The 6,692-nt window shown below is 42.8% G+C and overlaps 1 long non-coding RNA gene across 1 annotated transcript in view; it reads left to right on the forward strand.

Annotated features, from left to right (window-relative positions):
* The window catches only part of LOC309607193, a 59,856-nt gene that overhangs the window by 43,099 nt on the left and 10,065 nt on the right, over positions 1-6,692 (forward strand). The gene's annotated exons all lie outside the window — the stretch shown is intronic.

Here is a 6,692-nt window from a genome sequence, read left to right on the forward strand (position 1 = left end):
ATCTGGCAAAGTTTACCATGTGCTTTGGGTTTTTAATTTTTATGTTATTTGCTGACCTCTTATCTAAGGCTAGAGGTTGGGCTTGGAGGTAGTGGAGAGAAATGGATTCCCGTCCAACCACATTTTTCAGGATGACATCAGTTCTTTCCCCACTGTTGAGTGAGTGTGTCCAAAGAATTCTGAGTTGATATTTACCGAGTAGCTGGAAGAGAAACCAGTATTTTGTTTTTTAGCTTCTTCATCCATGGAGAGTGGACAGCCATCTTTCTTCCTTCTCTTTTCTTAGGGGCTTCCTCCTTGGAATTTCCCACCGTCTCTTGCAGCAATCAGAAACTTCACTTTTCCCCATGTGATAAGAATTCCTTTATGACCACACTAAATCTCAAAGATCTTAGAATTACTATATTAATTTCTTGATTTTAATATTATTGCTTGCTTATTCCCTGGGAGACTGAAGTTTAGTGATCCTGGTCCACAGCCCTGGGAGACTCCAAGATGTTTGCCCAAAAGATGGCTTGTAAATTCTTTCCTCCCTTACAAAATTCATCCTCCTGCAGTTTTGTGTTACTTTTACATGAACTGTCCTTTTAAGGTCATATTTTCTGAAATAAAAATCAGGCTGATGTATACTTGCTATGTACTAGGCTGTCAAAGATACTTGTTAAATAAATCTGGAAAATTCAGGGTGTGTTGTTGTTGACTTTTAAACCCATGTAGAAAACGCCTTTCCGGAAGTCATTGTGTTTTGTTGTTCATCATTTGTCTTCCTTGAAGACCTGTTTTCTGTCATTTTTCCAAAACTGAGTGTGCTCTTTTCTCCTTCTGACTCACCTGGCTGTGATATTCTTTGATCACCTCACATTATTTGATCAGTAATTCTGCTCAGGTCCAATGATTTTGCCTCTTCTTTCTCAACTTACTGATTTCTATGGCACATCTTCCTTCCCAAGATTTCTTTCTAGGTCATACCTAGAATGAAAGGATCATCCCCAATCATCCTTCTTTCTCTTGTTTGACGTATGTCATATCTTAAGGAATATCAGCTGCTACATTACCACCCCCCCGCACCTCCCCCTCTCTTCCCACCGGACCTTCCTGTAGCTCCTGCTGCCACAGTTACTCAGTCTTCTTGCTCACTGTGCTTCATTTCTATCCTTATCGTTCAGGGGTAACAGTTCAATGATCTTTCACCTTCTCTGTCCACTGAGTTCATTTACAATTTACAATCCAAACAGTTTCTGGTTGTCAGCTTGCCTGACTGTAACTTCTAATATTTACTCTTACCGTCCCGTCCTCCAAGTCTTCCCTGTCACCTTTCATCTCTGGAGTTGTCAGTATTCATCCCAAGTTGTTTCTTTTCCTTTCTCTCTTCTACTTCCTCCCTTGTTCCTTTTTTGCTCTCTCTTTACTTTTTTATTTTGAACAATTTTAGATTTATAAAAAGTTGCAATGATAGCAAAGAAATTACAGAGTGTTCCCATATACCCTTTACCCAGTTTCCCCCAAGGTCACCTCTTATGTAATGATAGTACTGTATCAAAACTGGGAAACTGACATTGGTTCAGTGTGTGCAGAGAGTTCTGTGCCTTTCTATCACACCCGTGTAGATTCCTGTAACCATCAAGAAACAGAACTACTGCATCACCTTGGAGATCTCCCTCATGCTACCCGTTTGTAATCATACTTACCATCTTTAACCTATGACAACCACTAATCTGAGAATACTATACAAATGATATTATACAGGATATGACCTATTGAGACTGGCTTTTTTTTTTTCATTCCGCATAAGGCCCTTGAAGTCCATCCAAGTTGCTGTGTATATCGATAGTTGATTTCCACTTATTGCCGAGTAGTATTCCAAACATTTACTTATTGAAGGACATTTTGGTTGTTTCCAGTTTTTGGCTTGCAGATAATCTTTGCTCTCTCTTTATATTTTAATTCCAAGTTGCTACTTTCTAGCAGATGTTTGCAGGAAAAGGAAATCTTTTGGAAGAGGAAGACTCACCCATTGGTTCTTTCACCTAACCAAGGCTTAGGTTCATCCCAGACTGGTTGACAAAGTAGATAAGCCTTTCTTTTCAGAAACAGCCTTGGTTTTTTGGCATCTGAACTTAAACCTCCTGTTCCAATTCTTGTTTGTCAGTAAATGCCCTGCCTGGGGTGAATGCACTAGATTTCACCTCTACGGAGGTGTTCCAATATAAATTTTGGTCACAAACAAAAATCAGGTTATTTTAAGTTAGGATGTTAATTTAAAATGACTACATCATTACAAGGGCTTTGGTGCCTGTTCAGAAGTGCCTTCAAGTTATTTCTGGCAAAATGTATTGAAACTAGTGGCCTTTAGAACTCAGTTCTCAAGGGAAACAAGACAAGCTGAGTTTCAGCTTTTTGACTTGAAGGCAGGGTCAGCCAGTGGCATTTGCTAAGAAAAAAATTCACAAGTTCATTTTCCAAATGAGTTTAAGGTTCAGTACTTTGTTAACACTGCACGTGTTTGAGAAGGAACTCCTGAGCACCGGCAGGCTAGTTTTGCCTTGATTTGAGTAAATTAGTGCATTTGCCTGACATTTTTGGCATGGGGTAATGAAGGTTGACACAGGGTTTCCCTTCAGTGAGTAACTTGGCTTCTTTTTATGTTTGAAAATTTCACATATTTGCCTTGAGTCCAAGTTGATGTGATTATATGGCAAAGAAATAAAAGTGTAGATATTAAAATATTACTGGATACTTTAGTCTTTCAGGGAGAAAGGGAATTGAACATATATGACAGAGGCATTTGGGCTAGCTCATCAAGATTTTTTTTTTTCCTTAAAGTTTGCAGGAAATTTAAAATTTTTGATAGTTAAAGCAATAATCAGAATCTTCTCCATTTTATGAAATTTCTAGGTCTTGGTTTTGCAGGGACCTTTGGTTTAGTTACCACCTTTGTGAAAGAAAGATCCTATCCTCTCTCCTCCCCACCCTTCTTCATTAACATCTGGGAGATGATAATGCCTTTTATTTACTTAACTTGTATCTGGAAAACTGAAAGCACTTTGTACCCTTTATCTAATGAATCCCTAATTTCCCTCCAGGGAGGCAGAGGAAGGTGAGCTACAGTGGATCTTGGTGTGACAAGCAGTGAGTCACCAGAGTGAGTCACTGGCAAGATGGGGAGGCCACTTTCCACCCAGGCTGGTGTTCCCAGACCCGTATTTTCAGCATTTGTTTCCACAATACCCCAAGGACTCTTCAAGTGTCTTAGGAGAGTACTGTAAGATTCACATATTGAATTCAAATGAATTTTAACCAAAAAACCAAAAGGACAAAAACAGACCCATTTTTGGAAGGTTTTTTAGGATGTGTTATAGAACAGGCCATCCTAGGGCAGTGTTATAGCTCAGCAAAGTTTGAGACACACCTCTAAATGAAGATTTATACAACTTCTGATGGGCCAAAATCCCAGAACTAAGGCATTCAGCGTAAAGGGAGGGGAAATCCAGAGGTCTCTTTTTCAAAAGAAGTTACTGGCCAGAGTGTCAGCCTTCTCCTTTAGTGATACTGCAAACATTGTAGTAATCAGAATTCTTTATTAATCAGTCTTTCTGCCTGTCTGCAATGTGAGCACGGATACTGGAAATGATGACTCAGGTGTGAACATCTTGAACTGGCTGTGAATGATCAGAAACCAAGTTTTACTGAGCTTATAATGGTGGTGTTCATGCTATCCCACCATATTTGAATCCCTCGAAGAGTAAGGATCTCTGTGACTAGCCATGGTGGCAGTCGAATCAGGAAGGTGGCTGACTCGCTGCTGTTTCTGGGTCACGGAGTTCCCAGGTGCAATCCTCCCAGGTAGCGAGGCTTCTGACCACTCAACTGTCTGGAGGTCTGCTTGGACCTGGATCCTGGCACACAAAGCATTTCAGAAACAATGGTGGGGATCTGGGCGAGATAGTGCTCAAAGCTGAGAAGCAAGCCAACAGGACACTTACCCAGGGCCTCACGTGTGCTAAGTTCCATGCTAGGGGCTTTAACCCATGTTGTCTCATTTGTCACCAAGAAATGACAAGTGACAGGAGCCTCACCAGAGGGGTCTAGGGTAAGGTGATCAGGAGACACCGGAATGGGTTAGGATGCTTGCATTGGCGGTTAATAGAAGACGTGAAAGTGGGCTAAGTGGCAAGGACATCTGGTGGCCCAGGAAAGGCTGATCCAGTGGTTGAGTGATGAGTGTAAGAACCCAGGCTGTCTTCATCTCTGTGTGTGCCGTGCTGACTTGATCTGAAGGCTGGCTCTCCTTATGGGCGTAGGATGATTGCCACTAGCATTAGTGCTGGGGCTCTCTTACCATGACCAGAGAGTGCGAGTTAGAGGGAGCTGGTTTCCAGTACTTCCTGCAGAAAAACAATGAACCTCCTTTTCCAGAGAGGCTTTAGCCCTTCCATCTTGTTAGCCAGAACTGAGTCACCTGGCCGATCTTCAGCTCTACAAGAAGGATGGAATTACCCTTAGAGGTTTAGACTAAACAGGATGCACTCTGGGATCCAGGAATGGGGTCAGTTGGCTGCGTGGGGGCAAGGTAGATTCAAATGGAAATCTTGCTTTTGGTGAGAAGGAGCAAACCTTGAGCTATATAGAAGGGAAATTCAGTTCTATGTTTGATTTATATATTAACGTATTTAGAAAGAGATACATCCACAAAAAAAGAATTCTTGCTTTTACAGGGGAAAACAGCTATCTGAAATCTCCTCTTAAACTTTACTCTTAAGTTCAGACATATTTAAAACTGCTTACCAGAAGTCTAAACCTCGTGAGCTCAGGCATCTTACATCCAACACCCTCAAAATGGTGACCATCATGTTTCTGTCCCACTTCATCAAACCTGCCCCTACTCCTGGGCTCTCTGGTTTCTTCAGTGATGCCACCATATTCATAGACACCCAAGCAACAGATTGGAATATTTTTAGCAATCTCTTGTATGCTAGAGTGTCTCAGAAGTTCTTTCCCATAAAGGCACGAAGCTTATTTGGTAAAGTGAAAGGTGATAAACATACTCAGTAACATGTTTTAAAATGGCTGTGATGTCCTGTCTTTAATGCACATTTTATTTCACTTGGGTCATCTGCAGCATCCAGGATGTGTGACGTCAAACAAGCAAGTGCAGTCCTTGTGCTTTTCTTCAGAGGCAAACGTTTTAGCAGCTGAAGTCAAAGGCACATGTTGGGTTGAATGCTGAACAGAGCCGACATTTCATCTGGTGGTTTGGCAAGATTGCTTTGGGCACAGGTGATTATGAGGGCTGGTGAACTGCAGAAGTTGTCTGTAGATAAGCTGGTTTCACCCAGTTGTGCCGTGAATGTCACACCTGCACATCTGGGGGTGTAAATATGAAATTTTAAAGCTTTGCTACCTGGCCTTAGTCAACTTAAAGCATTTACTTTTGCAGCCAGGCACTACCCCAGTTCACCAAACAGGTTTGACACAGGAAAAAAATAAAGTTGAAATTTGGCCTTGTTCCACATATATTCTTATGCCATCAGAATATGGTTTTCTTTGGTTCATTGCTGTATTTGTCTGAGGGCTGCCGTAACAAATTACCACCAACTGGGTGGCTTAAAAAACAGAAATTTATTCTCTCACAGTTCTGGAGGCTGGACGTCTGAAATCAAGGTGTCTGAAGGCTCCAGAGGAGAATGCTTCCTCGCCTTTTCCAGCCTCTGGGGGCTCCGGGTGTGCCTTGGCTTGTGGCTGTTTAACTCCAATCTCTACCTCTGTGTTCACATGGCCTTCTTCTCTCTGTGTGTCCATGTCTTCTCCTTTGCTGTCTCTCATAAGGACACTTGTTATGGATTTAGGGCCCACCGGACAATTCAGGGTGATGTCATCTTGAAATCCTTAATCATATCTGCAAAGACCGTTTTCCCAAATAAGGTCACGTTCACAGGTTCTGGGATGTGGACATATCTTTTAAGGGCCACCACTTGGCCCACTACAATCACCACATTTCTTCTCAGGTGGTGGATATCGAGATAGTTGACAAGGATGGAACCACTTAAGGTCTTGGCTTCCAAATCCAAGGCACGGTACCCCCACCAAAATGAATTGCTTGAAGAAAGACAGGTCTCAGACTGTATCGCCCAGAATTGTCTGGTTTCCTTGTTGTTTTATTTATGGCCTGTTGAGCTGTACATGTCTGAGAAAGAACTTCTGAGACATACCAGCCAGTAACCATCACATTCTTTGGACTGTACCTTCTGAACATTCTCTGAATCCATTGCACCCCTTCCTTACTGCCACCACTGCCTTGTCAAGTCCCCATCATTTCTCACCTGGATTACGCCTTACTTCTCCCATTTTCTCCTTAGCTCCCTCTCTCCATATTGCTGCCTGAAGAGCTTCATGAAATTCCCGTCTGGTGCTACTTGCCTGGTGTTAGATAGCTTTCATCTGTCCCTCCAGAGCCATCCTTCTCACCTTGCCTTCTTCCCCCAAAGCTCTTTTGCCCTCTGGCTTCAGGCTGGGTTTGGCCAATGGAAGGCACTGGTCAGACGGGGAGGTGGGAGCAGTGGGAAGGGTCATTTACTTCCCTGACCCCTTGCCTGGAGGTCCCCACACACCGATTTCATCCCTCGATGGGTGCTGCCCCCTCACCCTTCAGGCCTAAGGATGGCAACAGGACCCCCTGTGGTCTCCCTACACCC

This window comes from Balaenoptera borealis (genome assembly GCF_965194805.1).
Source record: "Balaenoptera borealis genome assembly, chromosome: 12".
Lineage (NCBI taxonomy): Eukaryota > Metazoa > Chordata > Mammalia > Artiodactyla > Balaenopteridae > Balaenoptera > Balaenoptera borealis.